Source organism: Jaculus jaculus, chromosome 13 (assembly GCF_020740685.1).
Source record: "Jaculus jaculus isolate mJacJac1 chromosome 13, mJacJac1.mat.Y.cur, whole genome shotgun sequence".
Lineage (NCBI taxonomy): Eukaryota > Metazoa > Chordata > Mammalia > Rodentia > Dipodidae > Jaculus > Jaculus jaculus.
In genome coordinates, this window is record NC_059114.1 from 31,624,460 (window position 1) to 31,637,151 (window position 12,692).

A 12,692-nucleotide genomic window follows, 5' to 3' on the forward strand; every position below is an offset into this window, starting at 1 on the left:
TGGAGCTTCCCTCTCCAGCCTGTAAGTCAAACTGAACCCTCTGTTCCCAAAAGCTGCTCTTGGTTGAGTGAGAACTATAGTGGAGACCCAGTGGAGATGTCAGAACCACAAGACAGCTGCTAAAGATCCTGAGCTGCCAGCCTCAGATGAAGTTTTCCAGGATGTGAGTAGCCTAGCTGGATGGGTAGAACTGGAATTTCAGAGGCTCCTTGCTGGTTAGAATTATCATACTTGGAGACTTGTCACTGGCTACAGTTGTTGGCCTTGAAGCTATAGAGTTTGGTGTTTGCCCTATTTAAATCTTGTATTGGTTGAATATTTCTTTGCTATGCCCAATGCCATCTTTTTCAGTGTGCTTATTCTGTGTCATTATGGGTTTTTTGGCATCATGGCTCTGTTAAAAGATCTTGGACTATGGGATGTATGAACATCATTGGAATTGATAAAAATTATGGGGACTTTTAAAGTTGGATGAGTGCATTGTATTTTATATTATGTATGGTTATCAGTTTATGGGGGCCAGGGGTAGAATGTGGTGGTTTGACTCAGGTGTCCCCCATAAATTTAGGTGTTCTGACTGCTAGGTTCCCAGCTGATGGAAATGAATGGCCCCTGGAGGCAATGTATTGTTGTGGGTGGGCTTATGGGTATTAGAGCCAGTGTCCCTGTTCCAGTGTCTGGCATAGTCTCCTGTTGCTATTGTACACCCTCTGCTCATGCCATCATTTTTCTTGCCATTATGGAGCTTCCCCCTAGACCCTGTAAGCCAAAACAAACTGTTTTTTCCCAAAAGCTGTTCTTGGTAGAGTGTTTTCTGGCAGCAACAACAAGGGGAGAGAGAGAACACTCTCTTTTTCTCTCACGCACAGAATACACAAAACATAAAATTTTATAAAAGAAAGCTAATATTGGAGGAAAAATATAAATGGCAAAGTGTGAGGCAGGGTGAAGACGGAGGAGAGACAACAGCCCGGCTAACCAGGGTGAAGTCTTGCACGAAGAAGTTGTCTTGGATCTATATGGTACCCAGTAGTAAACATTTGAGTACCAATTCCACAGGAAATGCTGCTCCAGGATGGCCATCTTCCTGTTTTGTTCAGGACAGTCATTATAAATGCCTGCTGTCCTAAGATTGTAATAACAGAGCCCTTTCAATCACAGTGGAGTCCTGGTTTGCTTGAGGGATTATATGATCACTGTCTGCTTAGTTCCTTTTATTAAAATTTTTGGCAATACCTTATCATGTTTATTTTGTCCATAAAGTCACCAATGCTAAAAGAGATGTTTCTGTTGTCAGCTGTGTGCTTGCTAGAAGTGTATGACTTTGAGCTAACATTTGTCTGCCCATAAATGGCAGGGATTTTTTTAAAGGCACCTAGCCTTAGAGTACATGTCAGAAATAGGGCAATGCTCACCCTGCAAGGTCTACTCTTGCAGGAGTAGGAAAGCTCATTTCTAATATAGTCCAGATAATATCAGACATTTCAGAAACTGATTGGAAACATTGTGTGTGGACTCACTAAATAAAACTTTCTGAATAAAGTGAATTCCTAGAGATCACATTCAGAGCTTGGGATAGTGTCTGAGAGAAAGAGAGATGAATTCAGAAATACTGACCACTGAAGGGACTTTTTATTCCACCCCTGGATTTCCCAAGGTCAGGCCACTCCCATTACACATATGATCCAAACACTGCTCAGGGTGGTCAAGTCACCATGGTCTGGCAAATTAGTGTGTGCCTTCCAATGGGCAACAGTGACTGGCTCAGGCATGGTCATGTGATTGTACCCAGCCTCTCCCATATTGCTTTTTCCTACAAAACGAATTAAGGTGTGTGTGAAGTACAGCATTTCCCACAATTGTTGATTCCATGTGACGATTTCACCCTTCCCTTTGTGATGTCAAGCTCTGAAGCAAAGCCTACCTTAGTCAGTCAGATCTGGGTCACTGAAACTACCTCCTGAAGCAGTGAAATCAAGTGATTCTTACTTCGCTGGTCTGAAGGTCTCTGTTGTACCTAATATTGTGTTGCTGTGACAAAAAACCCATCCAAAAGTAGCTGATGGGAGGAAAGGGTTTATTTTGGCTCACAGTCTTGGGTGAAGTATCATCATGGTGGGGAAAAGATGGTAGAGGAGAGGCTTTGATCTTACTTCTTGCTATAGCAGCTGGCAGAAAATAGCAAGACAGTGAGCTTCACTCTGGCAAAGGGAGGGCTAGCTATAACATCTCTTAGCTGATCCCCAGCAACACACCTCCTCCAGCAGGGCTCTCCCTCCCAAACTGCTAGGGACAAAGCATTCAAAACACGTGTTTATGGAGGAACATTTGGTCCTTTGGTTTTTATGAATTTCACTAGACACAGTATATTTGATTTTACACACGCAGTATCTAGTCTTCTGCATGTGGCTTATTTGCTAAAGTTTGGGTTAGTTCACATCATGACTTAATTAAAGGTTAGAGAGATGGCAGGAGACAGTAACTAGTGTGTGGTCTAAGCCTAGGATCACAATCTTCAGTGGAAATGGGAAGTCACAGAGAGTGTTGGATGGAAGCATGCCATGGGCAAGGTTGTGCTTTGGAATTACCAATCCATGGCTGGTGAGAAAATATATGGTCAAAAAAAAATAGTATAAATGTGCTGAGGAGATGACATTGTATGCAAGCATGAGTACTGTTTGATCCCCAAAAGTCATGTAAGCAAAAAAGCTGGTTAGCAGTGTACACTTGTAACTCCAGCACCGGGGAGGCTGAGAAAGGCAGATTCCAGTGGCTTGCTGATGAGTCAACAAGAGACCCTGTCTCAAAAAGGTGGATGGTACCTGAAAAATGAAACCCTATGCTATCCTCTGGCTTCCACATGCATAAGCACACATGTGAAAGTACACTTGTGTGCAAGCACACACACACACACACACACACACACACACACACACAGAATCAGAGCACTGATACCAGCCACATATTTTTATATACTTTAGATCCATTGTAGTATTGAAATGTATCTTATTAGATATTCATTCGCATTTTACAAATCATAAAAATATGGAGCAATAAAGTGAGAAACCCAGATGTTTTTCTGTAGAATTTGTGCAATTTCCTTTACATATGAAATTTATATTCATTACTACAATATTTGATACTTTCAAACACTAACAGAAATTCTAGTAAGTTCTTTAGTAAGTTTATATTCCAAGATGCTTTCCATTTTCACTCTTATTTGGTCTACACTAATTGTTATTGAGGTGGGACTATTTTTACGTTTTCTCATGCCATTGGAATTTCTTCAATTTTTATTCTTTCAGTGTTTTATACTGATTTTTGCTGAAATACCATTTCATGTATATGCAATCTACAGTTAAGTGATCTACATTCCCTGGGTGGGAACTTGTTCAGAATTTGTTTCTGTTGCTATTATTGCCTCATACGCTACACCTTTGAGTGTAGGTGAGAGTCACGGGAGTGTCACATATTTTGTGCTGCGCCTTGTTCTTTAGTCATTGGCATACTATGAGTGACTTCACAATCGCTGTTTCCTTGATGCTGCCTGTAAAATATAGACTCCATTTGCTAGAATACTTGTACTGTTTCTCCTGTTTGTCCCAACAATATCTGGTGTTGATATGCATCTTTTAGGTAGGTGATTTTTATAATTTCTCAGCACTAGTTGGCCATTATTCCACATCTAGAACTGCATATAAATATACATCTTTAATTTTAATCAATAACATTAAATATTTCCCTGCAGAATAATAAATATTTTAAAGCCATTTTTCATGAAAATATGATGGAAAGGAAAGGTTTTCTACTGTAAATATTTTTGTTCCTTAAAGAAATAGAAGTGTGTTTTATACTCTATTTTGTCATATGAACTAGAAGATGAACTACCAGATTGTTCTCAAAGGGAAATGAAATGAATAAAAGGAACTAACATTGCCTGAACACAGTATATTTGCAAGTTCTTTCAGTTAAATTTCAAGAAGGGTTGGCAGATAAAATATAGAACACCTAATTAAAGCTGAAGTAATCAAGGTTTAGCATATTGTAAATATTACATGGAATCCCTTACAGTAAACTTACTTGCTTCAAATCCAGAGTTCTGTATTTTCATAGTAACTTCACTATTCTTAAGTGATCATGCATGACTCTGGCTGCATGGCTTTTGTTGTACCTTACCTATGTGGCAATTTCCCTTTATGTATAAAAAATAATTTTTGAGAGAGTGTAGGAAACTTGAAGTGGTTTTCAATGTGAAAATCAAGCTAATTGGGAAAAGGTAACCTTTGCACAGGCTAAGCCTGAGGATATCAAACTATGCACTTTAGACGGAGCTTCTTGAAGACAGAGAACTCACAGCTTCTCCAAATATTTCCTGACAAACACAAACAAACTGCTCATGATCTGATCTGATGCAAACTTTGATCTGTCTTATGCTCTGACAACAGGTCTTTGGGAGCAGGGGACACAAACACATCCTCCTGACCCTCCATTAAATCATATTTTGCTTGTTGTGTGATCATTTCACATTTATACAAACACTGCTGGATAGTGGGTACATAAAGACAAGGCAGCTTGAAATTTAAAATTTGGTTGCAGGTAGTTTGTTCTATGTGTCTGAAAAAGGTAAGAAATGGAGGGTATTCTTACTCCATCCATATCTGATATTGTTGTATAACTTAAGTCATGAATGGTCCACACCCAGAACAGTCTTGGTCATTTTATCCAGCTTTATTTTACAAAGGGAGAGATCATGTGTCAGCTCTTTCTAAGATCAAAGCCTTTTGTCTGTTCTGCATGTGGATTATTCACAGTACCTGTTGGTGTATTCCAATTATGAACCATGTAAGGTGGCATAAAAGAAAGCCACACAACTGAGGCTTTGTGTAGACAGACTATAAGCAGTGGAGGAAGAGGCAGGAAGGAGTGAGAGAAGTTCTTTGGCAGGTACCATATTCACTGTCTGTGGCTCCCTGATCCTGGAGGAAGTCTTTCCAAACTCCCCATCTGTAAGGAAAGTGTAGGAGAAAAGCAGGAAAGAACACCAGACTTGATCTCTACAGACAAACTGTTTATTGAGAGGTACAGCGAGGGGCAGCAGCCTTCCCTCAGGATGAAGGTTGAAGCACTGAGTCAGGCTGCGGTTCAAACTTATAAGGAGGATCCTAAGGCAAACAGACTGAATCATCTGCAGATCCAAGGGAAGCAGCTAAGGCATCAAAGTTATTTGTTCAGGACAGGATCTTTAGCAGAATTGACTAAGGAGGACTGGATGTCTCCATTCTTTATGGCCTTCTGATCTTAAAGTTAGTTATTAACTCTTTAGTTCCCTCTAGTTTTCAAGGAAGGGTATTAACCCTTCACCATTCATACCCTGTTTTAACTAACACCAAAACAAATTTAAAAAAAAAAAACATAAAACAAAAAGGCCACCAAACAAACAAACAAACAAAAAAATAATACAGAATGAATCAGGTTTCTCTTGGACACAGATTTTCCTTGCAAAGAGACCAAGGACCAATTTCTAACACACTTTTTCTGCAGGACACCATTCTGATAAAGATTCCTCCTTTTCACGTGATCATAAAACATTACTTCTTTCTTTCTAATCTCTAATACAAATCAAACATATTGCCTTTCCATTTCTAGGCACAGCACATTTTTAAAATTTCATCTATTTCATCCAGCTCTACTATGTGTAGGTGTTTGGCTCAGCATTGACAGTCCATGCTTGGTAAGTAAATGACACCAGGAGAGCTAATATCTAAGAAAAGGGACAGTTTTTTTTTGTGGGTTGCAGATAACTATCATTGTATTTATTTCTCTTCTAAATGTAAGCTTTTCCAAATATTTTCAAACTGAGGAGTGAATCACCACATTGTATGGAGTCTCAACCCCAGGTAAAGTGATATTCATGGCACCAGGGCGATTTCTGTTGAACACTGGGTAGCTCTCCAGGAGTGCAGAATGAAATATTCATGAGATGCATCCAAAGTCTTCAGGGCTTTCTGAACCGATAGAATGATATTTCTTGTCAAATTAAATTAGAACCAGGAAGGATGTTGACCCAGCTTTGAGCCCTATGTTTATGAAAAAGTTTTCAAGTTTGGAACCATTTTCCTAGCACACCCCCTGCAGTTATCATCGTTATCAGTGATCTTAGCAGAGGGCTTTCATCTCTAGGGCCACTTGGGCATTACTCTCAGTGGTTTTGTTAGAAGCCTTTACTCTTTTTCTTTGTAAGAGGTATAGATATAAAAATGCTTTCTGACTAAGCATTTGTTAAGTTTGCTGAACTAAAATGGAAGGAAAAAAAAAAAAAACCATGCATGGCAAGAAGCACAGATAGTAGCTGTTTTGTCTTTCCAGAAGAAATCCACAAAGATACCCCAATGTACTAAGAATATGTATGTGTATGTGTGCATGCACACATAGGCATGAGCATGAGCACACACACATCCATAAAATTCCTGTCACTTCTGCCAGGTTTTAGGCACAGTCACCAGTTTACTCAGAGGGCATATTCCTTATTTTTTTTCTCAAATGTTCTCTTGACTCATTGCTAGAAGTTGACCAAGGAGCTTCATTTCCCTCAATATACACATATTTCTACTTGACATGTAATTTAAAGGTAGATACTAGATATTTCAGAAATAAAAAAAAAATATGGGCTGGAGAGATGGCTTAGCGGTTAAGCGCTTGCCTGTGAAGCCTAAGGACCCCGGTTCGAGGCTCAGTTCCCCAGGTCCCACGTTAGCCAGATGCACAAGGGGGCGCACGCGTCTGGAGTTCGTTTGCAGAGGCTGGAAGCCCTGGCGCGCCCATTCTCTCTCTCTCCCTCTATCTGTCTTTCTCTCTATGTCTGTCGCTCTCAAATAAATAAATAAAATATTAAAAAAAATATTTATTTGAGTGAGAGAGAAGAAGAGGGAGGGAGGGAGAGAACGAGAGAGAGAGAGAATAGGCACACCAGGGCCTTCAGCCACTGCAAATGAACTCTAGACATATGTGTCCCTTTGTGCATCTGGCTTATGTGGGTCCTGGGTAATCAAACCTGGGTCCTTTCACTTTGCAGGCAGCCCCTTAACTGCTAAGTCATCTCTGCAGCCCTCAGAAAACAATTTTTATTTATTTTTGCTCTCTCTCTCTCTCTCTCACTCTCTCTCTCTCTCTCTCTCTCTCTCTCTGTGTGTGTGTGTGTGTGTGTGTATGGAATATGTTTGGTGTATGTATGTGAATTGCACGTGTGTGTGTGCCACATGCAAGGGTGAGGAAGCCAGAGGAGAATAGCGGGAAAATCTCAATCCTCCTCTATTGTTCTCCCACATTATTTTTTTGAGACAGGGTCTCTCACTGAACCTGCAGCTACTATTTTTGGCTGACCAGTGAGCCCTAGCAAGTCCTCTGTTCCTGCTCCCCACAAGTCAAGGGTTATAGGCATGTGTGACCATGCTTAGCTGTTTACCTAGATATTTAGAATTGAACTCAAGTCATTGTGGTAGTTAGAATAGATGGCCCCAATATATTCAGTGTTTTATTAGTCTGTAGTTTGGATCTGTAGCCTCCTGGCTGGAGAAAATATCACTGGGCTCTACAGCCCTAAGGTATGGTGATGGGTATGAAATTCCAATCTAAAGGTATACAAAGTGCTTAGCTCTGCCTGGAGTTCCTGAAGAGTGCTGTGTGGTCTTTGGCTTGGCTTCTCTTGCCATTATGGAACTTCCCCTGAATCTGTAAGCTTCAATAAACATCCCTTACTCCATAACTATGCCTGATCTAGAAGTTCATCTCAGCAAATCTGAAGCTGTCTGCTACAGAAATTGGTACCAGAATGTGGAGTGAGATAAACATGACCATATGGATTTTGGTATTTTGGAACTTTTGTTTTGGAGCAGGGCATGGACTTGATGCTTTCAACTAAAGATGCCTTGGGGAGCAGTAAGCCAAGTATTATGGACTATTCTGATGAAACTTTGGGAATGCTAAATGCAGAGAGGATTGAACTTGGAGGCTTGGATTTTGAGGTTTCTAAGGGGAAGACAAGACTACAGAGAGCTTTGTTGGAACTGTGCTACTGGCATAAGGGCTGGCTACATTCTGCTGCCCAGGTACAGAGAGTTTGATCAAGTTTAAATTTGTAAGGGACTGATGTGCTTGGCTAAAGATATTGGGCTAAGAGATCTAAGATTCTAAGTTGGAAAACCTCAAGCAAGTTAATATTACAGGCACTGAGACTGGTTAGGTTACTGAAGCTGTTGTTGTCAACAACAACAATTTTAGCAATCCTAAGGAAGATGGCCCAACTGCTTTACATTAAAACAATGGAGAGGATGCCTGAGGAACAATTGTTAGAAATGCGAACTTATTTGGCAAGAGTCTACAGGAGAAGGAAGCTGCTTTTCAATGTTAAGATTTGTGTTGTTCCTGAATTAAGAATATGGCTGTGCCCTGCACATTTGGTATTAGTTTTGGAAGCATGAAAAATGTGTGGAGTGGTCATGAATTGCACATGATTCCAGGAGCTGCTGCTGAGATCCCTCATGCAGGGCATGATGAACATGATAGGAAGAAAGAGCCTTTGGAAGATGGACCATGGTTTTCATGGAGACCTGAAGATGTTTTGGATATAACAGGACTGTGCAAAGGCTACTATGGAGTGCACTATTGGCCTGGAATGGAAATTTTCCCTGACTACTCTGCCCAGCTAGAGGGGTGGAAATGTAAAATCTGAAGACTGTCAGTCTCTGGTTATATTGAACTTGAACTGCAGAAGTTTGATGATTGCTCGATGCTGGTTGAGTTTGCTTTGCTTTAGTCTCTGCTTTCTATGCCTTATGGCAGTTGAAAATGTTTACTCTGTTTATTTATATATTGGCAGTATATAACTTGTTTTATTTTACAGGACTCACAGCTAAGAAGCAATCTTAAATTTCAGGTGATACTTGGGACTTTGAAACTATCTTAAGTTGATAAAGAATGTGGGGACCTTTGAAATTGGACTGAATACAATTTACAATGTGTGATGGTTTTGAATCTATTGGGGGGCTATGGGTGGAATGTGGTAGTTTGAATAGATGGCCCCCAACACATTCAGCATTTTATTAGTTTGTAGCATGGATCTGTAGCCACCTGGTTGGAAGCAGTATCATTGGGTGATCCAGCCCTAGGATATGGTGATGAGTTTGAAATTCCAATCTAAAGATATGCAAAGTGCCTAGTTTGGCCTGGAGTTCCTGAAGTGACCTGTGTGGCTTTTGGCTTGGCTTGTGGCTTCCCTCTCTCTGTCTGGTCCTGTAAGAGGAGGTCAGCTTCTTCTGCCATTATGGAATGTCCCCTGGATTTATAAGCATCCCTTCCACCATAACTATGCCTGGTCTAGAAGTTCATCTCAACAAACCTGAAGCTGTCTGCTACAGTCATCTTGGGCCATCTTGGGCTCTCATACTTGTTCAATTAGTACTTTTACCCACTGAGTCATCTTCCTAGCACCAGAAATAAATTTATAAAAATTAAAGTCAAAATATGTCAAAAAAATCTGAAGGAATTTGAGATGTTAACCTTTGGGGAATCTTTTCACTTTTAGTTTGTGGGTTTTCTAGGACAGGAATATCAGTGTGGATATGGGTTCAATTATCAAGGACCAGAAGTTCATGAAGTTTTTCTTGAAGCCTCATCTCTGGGCCATGGCCAGGAGGATTAGAAGGGTGCACCTTCAGCATTCAGGGCTGCATAGAATTTCTCCAAATTCAGTGGAAACAAGGACACTGTTTCTTCTTAGAAAAGAAACACCAGAGGTACCCACAGAGGTACTCACCCTGGAGGAAGGGGTTTAGAGAAAGGAAGTTTAAGGTGCCCTTTACTTTCTATCAGGTGTTTAACTTTAGGTTCAGAGTTAGGCAGTCAGTGTTTGCCTGTGGATTCACAGCTTTCTCTGGACATTCATGGAGAGTGTGAGTGAAGAATTAATGACAGCATGGCTCATCATGGGACATGTGCCTTCGAGTTATGCTGATTGACTTTTTGTTCTGTCCTCACATGTCAACCCTGCTTCATTATGTCACAGTCCTCCTGGCATATTACCTTCCCTTGGAGGATTGAGGACATGGTAGTTATGCACCACCTACTGAAAACTCCTGCAGTGTGGAAATTGAAGATCACATTCTTCACTGTCTTGGGTGATGAAGATAAAGCATTGCTGTTTCTCCAAGAATAAAAGGAAATAATACTGAGATGTAACAGGAAGCTAAGAGAACTGATCTAGTACCACTGGCCAGCAAGGGACATGGTTGGAAGTTGCAGTCAGAGGGCCATCTGAATCTTAATAAAGCAGCAAGATCCAGGATTTCTACAGCTACTGCTTTTCAGAAAACAGTTCATGTATGTAGATATAAGTATTTATAACTTTATTTAAGAATTGATGTATTGCAAAATGTTAAAATTAGTAGTTTCTACATACTCTTAGCCACAAGAATTCCTCAGACTTTTCTTGTTGAATTTATTTTTCTAATTTTTAAAAATTTATTTAGAGAGAGAGAGACAGAGAGAGAGGGAAAAGGGAGAGAGGGAGAGAGGGAGAGAGAGGGAGAGAGGGAGAGAGAGAGAGAGAGAGAGAGAGAGAGAGAGAGAGAGAGAGAGAGAGAGAATGAGTACTCCAGGGCCTTCAACCACTGTGAATGAACTCTATATCTGTGCATTGGGAGTATGCACAACATTGCATGCTTGCATGACTGTGCATCTGGCTATGTGGGACCTGGCAAATCAAACCTGGATCCTTAGGCTTCACTGGCAAACATCTTTACCATTAAGCCATCTCTCCAGCCCTAATTTTAATTTGTGACCTGTCTTGGTAATGTGTCTTGATCATGTTTATCCCACCCCATCATACTCTCTTATCTCTCTCTTGCTCCCATTAAATGCCTTCTTTTTCCCAACTAATCTTATTTATGTTTTCATGTCATGCTTTTGTATGTGTACTAAATTAGACTTGCTTGCATGAGTATGAGTAGAGGGTATAGTATGGGAAACATAGGAGTATCGACAGCACTGAAGTCCATGACTTCCCTTCTCCTCCAGCCACCAGTACTGTCCTAAGGGAGATAACCTAGGAGCAGAAAGAAAAACACTGAATGTTCTCATGTGCTGCTCTAGTTTCAGACTTTCAGATTCATGCATTTAAGTTACAGTGAATGTACTTGGAAGCTAGGAGAAGCAAGAAAGGGGCCACAATAGATAAAAGACTTTTACTTTATGGGATAGAACACTTGTTGAGAACGTCTTTATGTAAGTTGTTTCTGTCTGCTGTTTACCAGAGCAATGTTAAACTGAATAATACAGTTCATATAGCCATCTAGTAACTCTTACAGCCAAGGACGGTCAGACCTCTGACTTCAGTGTTGTGCTACTGAGTCTGTGGATTTTGTCTTTTTATATAAAATTTAGAACCCATTTGCCAATATATACAGAAGTCTTGCTAGAATTTTGATTGGGATTACCTTGAATCTGTGGATGAAGTTGAAAACTGACCTCTCAGTATAGTCATTTTTGTCATCATGTGCTATCTTTCATCACTTTTCTTTAAGTTCTTTCAGGAGAGTTTGCTAGTTATCCTCATATTTAACATGTACATATTGTTAGCATTATGCCCAAGTAGGTTATTTTAAAGTAAAAAAGGAAATAATGTGTTTTACAAGTAAAATATAATTTTTCATTGCTGGAACACAGAGAAACAATTCATTTTTGTGTGTTAACTTTAAAATCTGAAGACTTGTTAAAAGTTTGTTATAGTTACTATTATTTTGGATTTAAAAAATATTGATAAATATTGAGATTTACAACCTTTGTTTTTCACTTCTGAAATTATTGGGGGAAGGGCCTGATCCAGATCCAGGTTGACTTGGAACCCAATTCAGAACAGAAATATCTACCTCCCAGCTGACAAGATTAAGAATATAGAACAACACACACTCTTAGGGATTTGGGCTTCATATGTCTTTTGTTTTAATCCCCACAATTGCATACTTTGTGCTGGTTTTTATTGATTGTGTATGTTACTCGGTTGAAGTTTAGAATTTTCCAGAAAATTATTCTACCAAGTTCACTAGAATACTTGCTTAGCAAGCAAACTCAACATCTATGATTACTTCTGTGGCTTGATTGGCAAGAAGAGCTACACCTGGCACCTTGAACTCATATCCTGAGGGTATATAGAGGTGGATTGCCACATCTGGGAACACTGCAGTTAAGTAGAAAACCCAAGCCTCAAATCAATTCAGGATGCAAAAGTTGCTACAATATAATACAAGAAACTCAAAGAATCAAGACAATACAGTCCCACCAAAAACTATAAATCCATCAGAAATGATCACCAATGAGACTGTTTTAGATGAAATGCCTGGCAGAGATCTCATGAAAATGATGGAATCTAGCTCAAAGAAATGAAGGGAATTAAAGAAGAAAACAAAGGAATTAAAGAAGAAAACAAACTTCAGAAAGAGAGCACAGGAAACCTTTATAATGAAATAAAGAGATCATTACAAGACATGAGTAAGGAAATAGAAATACTAAACAAAAACCAGGCTGAAATCCTAGCTGTGAAGAATACAGTCAATGAAATAAAAAACTCTATGGAAAGCCTCACCAGTAGAATGGATGAAAAAGAGAACAGAATATCTAAACTAGAAGACCAGGTGGCAGGT